The sequence below is a fragment of the Aptenodytes forsteri genome, unplaced genomic scaffold (genome assembly GCF_000699145.1).
Source record: "Aptenodytes forsteri isolate BGI_AS27 unplaced genomic scaffold, ASM69914v1 Scaffold426, whole genome shotgun sequence".
Classification (NCBI taxonomy): domain Eukaryota; kingdom Metazoa; phylum Chordata; class Aves; order Sphenisciformes; family Spheniscidae; genus Aptenodytes; species Aptenodytes forsteri.
In genome coordinates, this window is record NW_008794010.1 from 695,775 (window position 1) to 709,298 (window position 13,524).

A 13,524-nucleotide genomic window follows, 5' to 3' on the forward strand; every position below is an offset into this window, starting at 1 on the left:
CCAACATCCAAGAAGGCTGTTAGCCCTCATATAGAGGTAAAAAGCCCTGCTGAAAGGCTGTTCAAGGTGTAGGCCAGAACAGTGTACTGCTGGCAGACTAAGATCAGGAGTACCTTTACAGAAGTCAGTAGCCCTATATCAAGCCAAAGCAGACACAGTGTTATCTGTGTAGAAACAAGTGCACACTAAAGTTAAATAATGGGATTTTAACCAATTCTTAACACAACTTATGTGATAGAATGAATACATTTCTGCTGAGTGGCAATGGAATATCACAGCCCTTTTTTCTTGAGTTGTCAGCTAGAAACTACTAAAACCAACTCCAGAGCACCCAGGTTATGCAGCTCCTGACTTACAGTGATGAGGTAGACAAAAAAGTGGAAATCAAACACATCATATGCAATGGCAATGTCATCTTATATCTTCTAGAAAGAACACAGAAAGGCAAATCCAGCAAAACTTCCCATACAAACACCTTTTTAGAACCTACTGACGGTGAAGCCAAGGAGAAAATTGGACTTCAGAACCCAGATCAAAGCTGTATTTTATAAAGAACTGTGAAAACCAATAGGACCTGACTTCCCAAAGAAATCAATGGAAAAGTTCTTATTATCTTTGATGGGATCACAATGCTTGTCTATAAAACCACCTGCAAACAGTCACGAGATTTGAGCTGTAGCTCATTCTCACCTCCTCTCCTCACAGGCTTCCTAAAGGCATGTAGCAAGCCTGAGCAGGGAGAGGACAGTTCATTGCATAGGCCTCTGCCTCAGCACCTTTTTTATATATGCAAACTGATCCCCCACACAAGTTTCCTGATCTCCTCGTGTATGCATGTATGATGCATCTTCATCTTTTTGTCTTAATAATTCATCACATACCCTATAGAAAAGACTATATGCTTTTCCCCCCACTCATTAATTAAAAGGGTCTTAAGCTGTGCTACTTCATTTTCCACTAAACTGAGACACATTATCTTATTAACTTTGAACAATATAAACAATGTATTATAAGTATTTTTACACTCAAATAACTCAAATTATTGTCACTGTGTGCCATTAAACTGAGGGTCTTTTCAATATACTCTAAGACTCTTTCACATAATGAGCCTTGAAAGGTAACACAAAATTTTCAAGACAAGTTATCTCCTGTGTCAAGGGCTGGTTCATGAAAGAAAAGTGAACTTATTGATTGCTCTTCCTATAGTAATTTGCTAGAATACTTTCAAAAAAAAGCTGAATCCTATCAATGCTCTTACTGTTCTGTCACACAGATCTCTGTTGGCAACATTATTCTGAGAAAAAGGTATGTAGTGTTGATACAAACGTTGAGGAGGAAACTGTGTTTCAGGTCAGTGAAACAGTGAGATGAGGTCACAAAAGGGATTCCCCTAGATATAAGAAGTTGTGAGGTAGATTCAAGGCATCCCAACCAAAAAATCCATATTTTGTCATGCTCACATATGCCATAGAGTCACTATGTGTCACTCAGCGAAATGAAAGTGAGATCATGTGTGTCTGTTATTTTTCAGATATGTAATTGCTAAAGCTTACTGCAATGTCTTATAGTGACTGTGAAGCCAGACTCAAGCCAGGACTGGCTGAATAAGGAATTTGATGGATATTTAAATCAAGAAGTGTTAGGCATGGAGAGAAGAAAAATCACCTAATTTCCTACCAGATCTTGTGATGTTTTATACCTAATAACTAGGAACAAGGAAGCAAAATCCCACATGAACAAGCACATCCCAAATAAAACAAGAGTGGTTCTTGTCAGTGTAGATTAAAAAGCACACAGATATCAATGCTTCTCTGTTTCTCAGAAAGAGATAAAGGTACATGAGGCATCTCAGGCAACAGAAACAGGAGGGGTAGCTTCTAAGATAAGAATTCCAGCTTCATTAAAGAACTGGAGTGCTCAGTGGTTTAATTGAACAGACAGTATCCAATAGGCTTTACTTCCGAAAGACCGGATCCCCGACCAGTGACCTCCATTCTCTCAAGGCATTACAACTTTTTTTAGCTGAACGAGACAGAGGTTCTCTTAGAGCTAAATGAATTTACAGGGAACTAATACTCACACTGCTTATTTCCATGAATATATATCTGTGCGTGTTCATTTCCCTCCCCACCCAAATTTTGTAGACCAGTTCTGATCAAAACTGACAGGGTAGTGCAAACCTCCATGTTCATCACCCCATGAGGAGGGGCAGCCAAAGAAAAAAACATTAAGAGTCCTCATTGTGAGAAAGAGTAGCATGGGTTCCCTTCTTATTAGACATCTGAGAATCTAATCTCAGACACATAGCCTATACCCCCTCACAGATAATGCATCCACAAGAAAACAGGTTTCCTTCATTCCTCTGCTCACAAAACTGCTTGTCTGATTTGGAGATTAAATACAGCACACTACTTAATTTATCCATTACATAGTCAATATTGCTGCAACGTAAGTTCCAGTAAGAGGGCTATTTTGTTGACATTTTCCATGTAGATTACAGAAGAACCCGGTGTTAACTGCCAACAGAGACTCAGAGAGCATGTTCTCACCTCCTGAGTCTTCAGCATCAAATGAATGCACTTTCCAGACCTACGGGAAGGGCTCCGTGGGGACTAATGCAAACCCCTGTGAACTCACATAGCTGTAAAAGGATCCACATAAATAGATTAAGTCCTTTATAAATATAGGCTTAATTGTTCATGATGCCCTTGCCACCCATATGTTAGCTATTGAGCAGTTCTATTAAGTATATCAGTATTCTCACTGGGCTGCTACAAAGATATTAAAGAAACCTGCTTGGGGCCATAAGGTGGTCTGAACTGGACAGGCAATAACACGCTGTTTGTAGTGCCTTTACTAGGCCAAATAACCCACTCAGCACCTTCAAACAAATAATACAAAAAGCCGTTATTTCTATTCCTAACAAGCGTAAATTTGAAGAAGTAGCAGACTTTCTTGCTGAATATCAATACTTGCTGCAGCATGTCATAATGTGCTTCAGAGCTACACACAGCAGGTCTGTCCTACCAGCAAAATAGCTTTGTTCTTAGTTCACAAAGCAGTGTTAATAATGAATGTTTATTACAGCAGCAGCAAATGGCTTCCTGAAGGCTTTTTCTTATCTTTTAATACGGGAGATTTTAGTCTCTTTTTTTCAAATTCACACAGAAAAACTAGGAGCATTAAACACATTCAATAGTGTTCATTCATGTGCAGCTTTATAAACAGATTCTACAAAATCTCACACTGGGAAGTTGTCTCTTTTGACTAAGAAAAGGCTCTGCAGCATGTACTGCATTTCCCTTTAGGTAATATCACTGTCAACCTTGTTTGCACACAGTCAGACCTATAAAAGGTTGGCATTGGTAACCTGGCAGAGCAAAGGTGCCTCCTCCCCCCTGCTGCTCCTTTCACTGCAATGAAAGATGTTTCAATCTGTCAACTCTTACATTCCTAAGACCAGGAGGGAGCATTTTATGATAGCCACAGCACAAAAATTCCTTAGTTACATTCTTCTGGCAAGCTCCATTTTGACCAGCTGTTTCATAGGACAGTCTGCTCTACAAAAGGTCAGGGCATCAGGGCTTTATTTATCACTACAGGGACCAAGAATTATAAAATCATCTCTTAGACATCTCTCTTTTTGTGGTCAAGAAACCTGCCTGCTGTAGCTGCTTCTCCCACTCTGTTTATTAGGGACCACGGGTCTTGGAAACACATAGCATCCTCTTTCCACTATCAGACTGGCTAGATGGGACAGGAAACCAGTCAAAACAGCAGGGAAGGACAGACTGTGATATCTCCAGAATACCCACAGATAGCTGAGATAAAGAGGAAGAGGTGATACAGCAAACAGGCATGCAATTGCAGTGCACCACATTAGTTGGCTTGGTGCTGAGTGGTCATTACTGGTGCTATTTTCTATTTTGAAAACTCCCATATTCTAATGATAAAGCCTATCTCCTCTCCATTACAGAGCGATTGCAAAAGTACAAAGCATCTGCCCTACCATTAAATTAGCTACAGTCTAAGGCTTTTGTTTTTAACTTTTTTCCTACTTTGGTAAAGCAATGCAAACAAGCATCCCTGCACTTCAAAATATGGCAGGTCCTCTGCTTTTTAGGATTTGTCTCTGCATTTGAACTCTTGCCAGTAAGCAGCATTTATGCTTGAAATTTCTAATGAGGTGTTTAGGACTCAAATGCTGACAGGTGTTATTTGTATTTTAATCATAGTGATTATGTTTGTTCGACAGAAATCTACTGTAATGGGGATACACTGGAGCCTTGTTGTCACCAAGTACTACTGCTCCTGCATATATGTCTCCTTTTCCATCTACGTTGAGGTCAGTGTCTGCCTGTGGATCAGGCAATTTTTGTTCTGGGACAAAAGAGTCTCTATAAATGAGCCTGAAAAGTCATACATAGCTCCAGGAAGATGTATACAGAGTAATTTTCCACCCTCTCACCTTCACTGTGGGAAAGAATTGGGCTTGACTGCCAGCATTCCTGCCGTGTCAGAACTCAGTTGAGTTCCACCTGTGCTTGCCAAAGGCTTATCTGTATCTGACTCTAGACTTGAACATCCCCAGATTTAAAGGAACTTTAGATCAGTGCTTTGTATCAAGATCATATCATACCACTATGCTGTCACTTCAGAAAGTTCATCATATCGGGTTCACTGAATGTATTGAAAGAATAAATAATTCATTAAATCAATATGCCTTCTACCACAGCCACACAGTGCTACAGTATAGTAGCTTCACATTAATATCTTAATTATAAGTACTTTAAAAGGATTAATAAATGTTTAATACACAATTTAATGATTAATCAATTCTTAGATTTTTTAAAGTCCAGAAAGTCTATAGCTTTGTTATAGATTTGTTCTGCTATACCTACAACTGATACAATGTATAGTGCTCAGGTTTGTAACATCTATTATTTCTGTATTTGTCATTGGTAAAGCATTTAGAAATGAAACATCGATATAATATTAAAACTGAGAACCTGTTCTACTCTATAGAGGTTCTTTCACCACATCTTTATTATACTGGTATCAAAGTCCTACCATTTCATGCCTCATGTTGCCACTTCACTCTCTCTCTCCCTCTGCTTAGCGAAGAGTGTTTGTTAGTGCAGCATTTTGGTTTTCAATGAGAATTTATTCACTTTATCTCCTGCAAATCCTGCAAGACCATTAAGAGAGAGACTTGTATTGTTTCCTGCTCAATCTGTTCCTTATCACTTTTATGTATGTGGAAATCTGTAACAAAGTAAAAGCCCCTGTCCTTATAACACCATCATCTGTTGCCATACAATGCTACTCTTAAACATGAGATGAATTCTGACAGTGCATGTGCAGAGACAGCTCCCGCTGGGACACTAATGTTCACGTACAAGTTAAAACAGTTGGCAATTCTGAATTTTTTATGATAGCCATAATAAGGTTACTCCCGTTAACTTCCTCATCACAGAAAGAAGGTAATACTCACACTGATCTGGCATTTTGATCAAGCTTCACCTCTATTAGTTAAACACACTCATAAATCACAAGACCAGATTATAAAAGTTGCTACACAGATATAATGGCCATTATGAAGAATTTGTAGCATTGTACAACAGCCTTATTTTTAAAAAAACACCAATACAAAGCCCATGCTATATGAAGAGTGAATTGGTTAATGGAGAAACATAAAAAAAGTACAAATCAGTGGGAAGCCAGCCTCCAACAGAGGTATTGTCTAATAGGATTTTGTGAGGATCAGACTGAGTCTTTACTACAGATCTAAAAAGCACATCTGCTAAAACTGTGTAGATGGCAGAGGTTAACAGAGTTCTATAAAGTGGTGGACTGTATTGCAAAGAGACTCGGATAAGCAACTGAGCAGAGTTCTTACCACGGTTTGGGCAGAGGGCTAATGTGACCAGTAAGGGTCACCCTGGGGTCCAAGCAACTGTTTCATCTTTATGTACCATATCAGTTAGGTGATTAGCACTGAAGTATTGTGTTCTTTTCATTTTTTTTTTTTTTTAGGACATAGAAGATAATAAAATCATAGAACAACCTCAGAAATTCACTCATAAATTGAGGGAAATACCTTGCGGTGAAAGACCATAGCATACATTTTGTCTACTATACTGTGGTTGGTTCTGACAGAAACTAATGACTACAAAATGAATCCTACGGCCCGAATTTGTGTCTGTGAAGAGTGTTAACACCTGGAATAAACTAAAGGAGGAGTCAGACTATATTTCAGAAGTCATTTTGACAAAAACTAGATGCTGTTTGGAGGATGCACTATTGCTAAGCTCTTCAACTTAGTTCAATTGGTGATGATTTATGGACTAATATACTCAAGAGGTTAGAATAAATAATCTAATGGTCTCGTCTCACCTTGAATTCTTCACATTCTTCTTTACAGCAAGAAGAATGGTTTCAAAGATTAAAATGCCAATGGATAAGATTGTCAGAGCCCTTATTTGCTTGTACAAGGATATATAGCCCCATCTCTAACTCCTCATAGCTGCAGTAAGTCTTAATCTGATAGAGGAACAAGCTGCCTGTCTCTTGCTATGAGCAAGAGAACAGAAAAGGAGAAAAATGTTCCAGCTTTCTTCCCCTCTTGTGCAAGGCTGGGTGAGGACAGTCACAGGAAGCTGTAAGCTTCTCCTCATTAATGGAAGAAGACATTTGGGCTCAAGGCGGGAAAACACCCTTCAAAAAGGCAGTCATGCAAAAGGCTGCAGCAGACTGTGACTCTGCTGCATTTTCCCTTCTGAGGATTGTGCTTTTACAAACCAAACACACCATCATTCACTTCAGGTGCTCTATACAGTTACAATACTGTGTCCTTGCACTCCTAGAGCTCCATGCTGCGAGGTGCTGAATGTCCCTCACAACTCTGAAAGACGCACAGTGTGCAGCACTGAAACCTAAGGACTCAGTCTGGGTATCCAAATTTCAGCAACAGTGCTCTGCAAAGTTTCCAAAAGCCACGTTTCTGAAGTTCTTGAAACCAAGTTGAAGATGAAGTCATGGATCCTATTAGAGCCTTTTATGGGTAAGTATGAGATTTCTTACCATTTAGAGCACACTAATGACTGAAAACACCGCATTAGATTAAGAGAATGTTTTCCTGGCAATTATAATTACAGAAAACAAACAAATAATCACTCCCTGTTGTCAAATAAACAAGGCAGTATATCAAAGACATTTCTTTTTACACTAATACAACGGCTAAGACAAGCACTTAGCCTAGTGCTCACCTATTGAGCCACAGTTTAATTTGCAAAGATGTCAGGTTTTCCTCTTAGAATGATCTTTAGGCTGTTCTGACAAGTCAGAAGCACTAACAGTTCACTAAGTTTGTAATTGCCCACTTACCCTCCTCAGTGAGGTGTTTAGAACGTTGAAATTTTCCTTTACTTGCCACAAGTATAATTGCTTTCCTTATAAAAGCAATTTTAAACCTCAAACTTATATTAAATACAAAAGTAACTTATGGGCTAGTTTGAGGTTCCCTTTTCCCATTGCTAGAATGCTACCTGTAAGGTAAGATACTCAGTCAAAAGTATGTTAAAGAAATATACGGAAGTCGAGCAAAGGTGACATTGCTTCATAAGGCTGTGCATGTATACACACACAAGTAAAACACACACAGATCACACGTGCACTCCCTGAAGGAGCAGAGAACAGCAAAATATAGTCTACTTCTATCGACCACATCTACCTGTTCACAGATGGTTCAAAACATCCATGACTAAACATGACTGGGGCTACCAGATTTTCTGTTTTAACTATAGCATACTGTAGCATACAAGAATCTCAAAACCAAAATCTGTTCTTGAGATACTTTTGAGATTCAAGGTTCATTTTTTTCCTTTCCTGCTTTATTTTCCCTTAATTTCCCACCTCCTAGGTAAAAAAGTTGGGAGGAAAAAAAGCACAAAGATATTTCTTAAATTACTTTAATAAGAATTTCTATCCCTTTCCCTGATGTTAAAAACCAAAAAAAGAAAAAGGAGAGAGGGAGAGGAAATAGCAATATCCAAAAATATCAAAATGAGAGATTTCTATTGGAAATCAAATGAAAAATATATTTATGTTCTTGTTTGATCACTTTAAATGTCTAAGGATTATTGTCTCTGATTATTCTTATCAACTCCTTTACAATTTTGATTAGAGAACTGTTGATTTCCAGCCTTTAGCACATGGCTTTTAAAGTTTCTTGATCTTTGTGAGATGCTGAGTATTTGTGGGTTGGAATGCAGGTGGATGTCAGCTCCATGCTCACATTAATCTTTAAGTGGAACAAAAGTAATTGGGACAATAAGTCAACCACAGAAAACAGATTAATCTAATACAGTAATGGGGTCTAATTTTTAAAAAATTACTTCAATCTTCTTGTAGTGCATTTTTTGCATCTCATTCACACAGCAGCAAACTTAGATTGATATTAAAGTAACATTAAAATGCTTAAAGATTGAGGTTCTATAGAAGCTGACAGATTCACTCTTTCAAAACTCATAGCTTAACATTAGGTCAAACACTGTGACTAAAGCTTGCATAACAGTAACACTTTGAACACCCTACCGAGATTTTGCCATGCTTGTAACTTTGTGTGAAGGCATTACCTCTCAAGGTCAGGAGGATCAGCTTTTTCTCCTTAAAAGTTTTTTTAGAGAAATAGTCCAGGAGTGTTACGAAAGCCAATGGCCATTATTGAAGTGTCTTCATCCAGATGGATGTTTGGAAAGACATCAATTCCCCTTGCTCTAGACCTTTGCACTGCGTGCTCAGTGTTGTGTTCACCATCCCCTCTGCCAAACGTCTGCCACATATGGTGGGGATCACAGCATCCTGAAAATTCAGCAGCTCTCACATCAAGCCACAAGCTGTCACTGATACAGAGGCTAAACAGAGCTTTTAAGAAAAGCTGCACATCTGGAAAGCACAGAATCATTGATTCATAAATTAGTACATCGAAGTTAGGTAGGTTTTAACAGAAAAACATTGGAGCTTTAACAGAGACCCATCTCTGGAAATATTGGCTGGACATCATACCTACCATTCTTATCTTCGGGTGATATTAATGTAAACTGAGTATTTAGGAATCTTATGGGAAAGTGTTATATACTGGGTACATTACTGGCAATGCACAGTTTTAAAGGTTTATAGGTAGCAATAATGAATAATATAAACCACATGATACAAACCACATGTATCTATATAAACACACATTCATTTTCCTATGCTTTTTTTTTTTTTTTTCTTTTTTAAGCAAGCTGGGTGTTATGGATGCCTTTGCCATGGAGGGACTCTATATTGCCAGACATTTTACTCACAGTCCTAAGAACCACTACAGCCAAAAACTAGTTCAGTATCTTGTTAGCATTCTGACAGTGGACAAAATTTGATGGCTAAAGAATATAAGAACAGGGCAAGTACATTGCTATACTCCTCTTCAGAATAATTTCCCCAACTCTCACAGTCTGTAGCTTGAATACTTCCTGAGCCAGAGGTGGTGCTATGGGTGGTTTTTTGCTCAGTGGAGTTCTCCAGTCTCCCAGTTCCACACCTTAGCTTCACATTGGATAAAGAATCACCTCCTTTCACTTTGAACCTGGCAACTATTAGTTTCATTTGATACTCCTCTAGTTCTTTTACTGGAGAAGGTAGTGAATAACTGATGCCTCTTCATCCTTTCCATGCCACTCGCTACAGAAATCACAATCACACCTTACACTGGCAAAAGGGCCAGGAACCAACCAGACATCATGATCTAAGTCTGCTCTCTTGACATCAAGGTTGAGGAACATGACATACAGCTTTTCCAGATTGTTTCCTGAACCTAATCTTTCTGAAGAACAGCTGTACTGGAGTCATATAGCCGAGTATCTATTCCAGCAACCTGCCATTGTCAGTAGCTACAACAGGATGCTTAGGTAAAAGTACAAAAATATGGCAAGCATTTCTCTCTTATATGCTTTTAGCAATCTTTACTTCCAACCTGATGTGGCAGTAATTGTGTTGATATCAGTACATTCATTATTCTAGATCCAGAAGCACTTCACACACTGTGGGTTGCCATAGTGAGCTTATGGCACAAAGAACAGACACGTGTAGGTAGCAGACAAGAGCAGAACCAGTACTCCTGAATGCAGAGCTGTTTGCTTTTCCTGCACTGTGGAGTTAGCTCTGCACAGCTTAACTAGGAGACAGAGATGATAAATTTTGTTTAGAAGAAACTACTTTATGCTCATAAATAACATTTTTTGCTTTTATGAAAGGTCAATCAATTGTGAGGCATCTAGAAATGTGCAGAATGGGGTGTTTCAAACTCAGCGTTAACTTGCAGGAACCAACAAATACTTTTTAATTAATATATCCAACTTACTCATGTAACCACTTTGTGCACAGGCATAAAATATCAATTTTGAATTCTCATAATCAACTCTAAAAAAGGAGCAATCCACACGAATTGACAGTACTGAAGAAGAGTTTGCTAGCACATTCACACTGAATGAGACACTGGTAAGAAACTTGGTACAAAATTTGTCCAGGAGAGCATACTTCCATAGGAATGTTATTTACAGTGAACCTCATTAAAAGTTGTTCACATTCAAAGGATAAGTCTTAATTCTCAATTCTAAGCTGCCATATTTACCATCTGGGGTGCATAGCTCTGACAATTTTGTACTCTATCTATTGGCACTGGATTTTTTTTAAAATATCACTAAGCAATATTTTACAAGCATTTATATTCTCAGCATAGCTGCACCTATATTCAAAGACGATGAGCTTTGTGCCTTCTCCTGGAAAAAACAGCTTCAGCATTTCTTTCAGCTCTATTTAATCTAAAATATGTCATTTCAAACTGAAATCATTCTTTGCTACTGGATATAAAAAAAAGACAGAGTTGAGAAATTTGACTTTTTTTCAAGTTTCTGTCAGGATTTTTCAGGAGTTTTAATAATCATTATAGGAAGTTTGCAAATTATAGCCAGAAAAGAAGTCCCCGGAATTAATCAGAAGCAACTCCACTGAAATATTTGTTTTTCAAAGAACTTTAATGTTTATGTTTTCATATAAAGAAACAAACCTAAAGATCCCTGCTGGAGGTGAATTTTAATTGCCACTAATTTTGCTAAAGAATTTCTCTATCTTGCTATTTAGTTCTTTTTACTACAATTGCCATCCGTCTAAAGCTGACTTGCTACAGTTCATCAGGATTCTTCCGCAATAACAGACATACAGACTTTGTAAATCAGAACTCGTTTTATTCATGCTGTGTGCACTTCTAGTTGTAAAATATTAAAGCAGGACCTGTAGACAGGTGAACAGTTAAAAAAACCTAAAAAAACCCCAAGCAATTAGACTCTGCTCAAATCAATCACACAAACTTTAGGGCCCAGAGTATACTGGACTCATTTAAAATTTGCATAAATCCTTCCTTTTGTCAGTGATGCTCTCATCTGAGCTGTCCCACTGAAAGGCCTCACCTATAGTCTAATTCACCATGGCATCATCACTCTTAATTCCTGTAGTTTCAGCAGTTCCTTGATGTTCATAAATATGGTGCAGATCAGTTCGTTAACAGAAAATTCTCATCCTTCTCCCGCAAAAAAGTGAATCCTCGTTGTTTATCTAAGTCCAGCTTTGATTCCTTAGTGAACATAAAATTCAACCTAACAAATCTACTGTTACCGCTGGAAATTTGCCAGTGAAGGTGGAAAAGGTTGGCCAAAAGTGGTCAAATTCTGTAGCATCCTGCCCTCCACATAGGGACCCTTCCAAAGAAGGCAACGGAGATTGGCTCCATGTTAAATTTCTCCTGCTCCTTCTTTCACACCCTAGATCAACTGTTCCACCAAGGCAAGGATGTGCTAAAGCAGCATAAAGGAGGAAAGTCTTCGGAGTTCACTGTGTCACAGCCAGGCTGATGAAAGGCTTTAGGTGCCATGTGGAGCCAGAAGACAGCGTAGTGTTTCAGAGGCTAGCTCTAGTACACCTCAAAGTATTCAACATTTGGCAATATGAATCCCTCTACAGAACAAGGCAAGAAAGAAATCAGAATCAACTTGCAGTTTCCATACCTCCATGTGATCTTCCCATTTAGGGAAGCAATGGCCCTTTTTTTTTTTGGAATAGTTATACATGCAACCAAAGCAAGACTATTCAAACCATAATAGGAGGATCAAGAGGAACATGGGGTGCAGAATGTTTCTATGACACCTGTGTCGATAGAGTTGAGTGCCACCTACACAGAGAAGGAGACTGCTCAAGGGGCTCTACCAGAAGAGGTGGTGTCCTTACGCTTAATAATCTATCAGTGAAAATAGAAAAGGCCTCAGGGAGAGGCTGCCTGGGTGGGGTAACAGAAGCAGAGCAACCTGGTCTTAGAGCAAGGTACTAAGCTACTGGACAGTGCTCAGTGCCGCTGCTGCGATAATTGGGCTATATTTGAGTATCATGAGCAGACTCCAGACTTGCTGAGCTGAGGCCTTTAAACCAACAGGAAATAAGACTGAGTTTTGACATTGGTATCCCACCCATACCACCCACTGGTATCCTGTCCCAGCTGAGATGCCACACATACACAGCAAAGTATACTCACACTATGCTTTGTATTTCTCTTACAATTCCTGCTGACTGCTCTCCTTCAGCACTTTCATTTCATCCACCTCTTACTGCTCCAGTCAGCTAGAAAGACTATTCAGCTGTCTTAATCTGGGCCTCACCATATAAATATTCTCATGTTTTAATTGCCACTTCATTATTCAGAAGAGAGAAGAACTGAAAAAGCTCTTCATGCTTCAGTGAAAACTGTAATACTACTGGTATCTTAACATGGCAAAGAAGAATTTTTGTTGCATTCATTATTTGTTCAAAGGGAGAGCATAGTTCAAGCATGCAATTTATTCAGAGCAGACATTTTATTAAATCACACTTAGCTCTTTCAAAAGAACATGACACCAAGAAACACACCAACAAAAGATCCTCATCTTACCTTCACATTAAAAAAAAAAAATCTCGCAGTGATGCAGTTGGGAAGCCACTCACCTGAGCATTACAAGTATGAGACACTGTAAGAACAAGGGTAGCACTAAGCTAAGGCTGTGTGCTTGGCATGCCATATGGCATCAACCTCAGATCATATAAAGTTGACTCTGGTATCAGCAATACCTGTGATATGGGAATCTCCTCAGAGCATTCTCAGCCAAACAGATGCTTTAGTGTCCTTCCTAGCCTGAAAATTTAAGGAACCTAGCAACCTCTTCCCTTACATTAATTTAGGCACCTCTTTTTTTGAAAGAAAAAAAAAAGTGTTCCTTGGTTTCCTGAAATCACTAAAAGCCAAGCTTGAATTTCTAAGTCAGAGGTTATATTTTCTGTGCAGTTAGGGCTACCACCCAACAAACAACTGAACACCTATCCTCCTTTGGATTACTTCTGTATGATGTCATCAATTTGTCCAATGTATCCCTTAAACTGTACTATTGGTCAGAAAATTATGACTGA